The following is a 1,701-nucleotide window of genomic DNA, read 5'->3' on the forward strand; positions in this document are numbered from 1 at the left end:
CTGGGTTTAATACTTAGGGGATGGATTGATAGGTGCAGCAAGCCACCATGGCACACTTTTACCTATGTAACAAGTCTGCACATCCTGCACATGTACTCAGGAACTTAATATAAAATAAAATTTAAAAAATTAATCCCCTATAGAATTCTTGCTGTTAAACCCAGTGATATCTAACTTGTGGTTTCTGTCACAAAGATTCCACAAGCAGTCTGTAGTCTGCCCTGAGCTAAGCTATAATTCTGTCATAATAAGATAATACTTTTCTTCTACTGAAAACCAGAGATTGCTAAACATTTAAAACATCTCTCAGTTTCTTTCTTTCCCTAATTCACTTGCTGCATTACTTTGTTTTGTTTTAGTGAGTCACTGGAGATCTTTCCTTTAATGACCAAGGAAATCATTTTGTATTCTAGTATATCCAAAACTTATTTTACTAAGCTTATTTTACTAAGTAGTAAGTGCCAGGCACCATACTAAGTCTTTTAATACACTTTATAGCTAAATAGCATATTTAATCCCAACACAAAAATAAGGTAAGTACTGTCAATATACACATTTTACAGAAAAGAAAATTGAGTACCACAAAGTTTAAGCAGCTCACCTAAGATCAAGCAGCTAGACAATACAGAGCCATAATTAAGTCTGGCATTCTGATTCCAGAGTCCAGGGGCTTTAAACTTCACTGCTATTTGAACACAGCCACCAGCTAGTATCTGGGATTACAGTGTTACTGACATACCTTTCATCGTGTATGCTTTTGATATCATTGAGAGAGGGATGTTGTGGCGTATCATTGGACCCACAGATTTCCTCATTCTGGTGCATATTTATACCAGATATAATTGTTCAACCCAAAAAAATTGGTGCATCTCAGTCAAAACAGTTATTCAATGTTTACTATTGTTTGAAAGTTTCACTTTTCAACTCATTGGGTGTTAGTATCTCATGGGAGTTTATTCAAGAATAAAAACACACAAACACACCCCTCACTATACACGCAGATTTTGATTTTGAGAATGGTGCTATAAATTTCAGCACTACGTAAGGCTCTTTTATGCTTTAGATTATGTGTTAAGCCTGATTGTTTACTCATGTTTACCTTTTGTCTGTGCCCTTTGGGAAACAGCAGTAACAGCATAATTATTACATTCTCCTACTTTTCAACTTACAGCATGATGAAGTTGTAGTGAGTGCACTTTCTTTTGGGAGAATAAAACTTTTGCCTCTTCTCTTGTAATTTAAACAACAACAACAACAGAAAACTAAATACAAGCAAAACAAAGCAGAGGGAAAAAATCGAGTGAGTTATTCTGTTGCTCTGAAAAATATGCTCCAATAGAGAAAACTTTTTGAAAAAACATTGTTATCAGGTGAAAATAACACACTTGAATAAACATTTATGTATATTGTCACAGTGTTCTGGCTTATTCTCCTTCATGTACCTTGCAGGCAGTTAAAAAAAAAAACTATAAATCATAAATAAGGAATAAAATGAACTCCATGAAAGTCTCTGATTACTCCATGACTGAAATCCAGCTTAGCAATCATTTCCTTTTCTTCTCAGTATATTTCTATAAACAATCCAAAGCAAACCTGTAGGATTTAAAAAATGCATGTGACATAAATGAAAGTAGAACTATCACAGCACTAGCAAGAAATTAATTTGTATTTCCCTCTGGAAAAAAAAAAAAAAAAAAAAAA

The 1,701-nt window shown here is 33.7% G+C and overlaps 1 long non-coding RNA gene across 1 annotated transcript in view; it reads right to left on the reverse strand.

Annotated features, from left to right (window-relative positions):
- Window positions 1-1,061: 1,061 nt before the first annotated feature.
- Window positions 1,062-1,701, reverse strand: part of LOC108515186 (uncharacterized) — a 4,368-nt gene continuing 3,728 nt past the window's right edge. Inside the window, exon 3 of the long non-coding RNA XR_001881452.1 lies at window positions 1,062-1,593. This is a non-coding gene — a long non-coding RNA (uncharacterized LOC108515186). The remainder of the gene's footprint in view (window positions 1,594-1,701) is intronic.

This window comes from Rhinopithecus bieti, unplaced genomic scaffold (genome assembly GCF_001698545.2).
Source record: "Rhinopithecus bieti isolate Rb0 unplaced genomic scaffold, ASM169854v2 scaffold_32518, whole genome shotgun sequence".
NCBI classification, from domain to species: domain Eukaryota; kingdom Metazoa; phylum Chordata; class Mammalia; order Primates; family Cercopithecidae; genus Rhinopithecus; species Rhinopithecus bieti.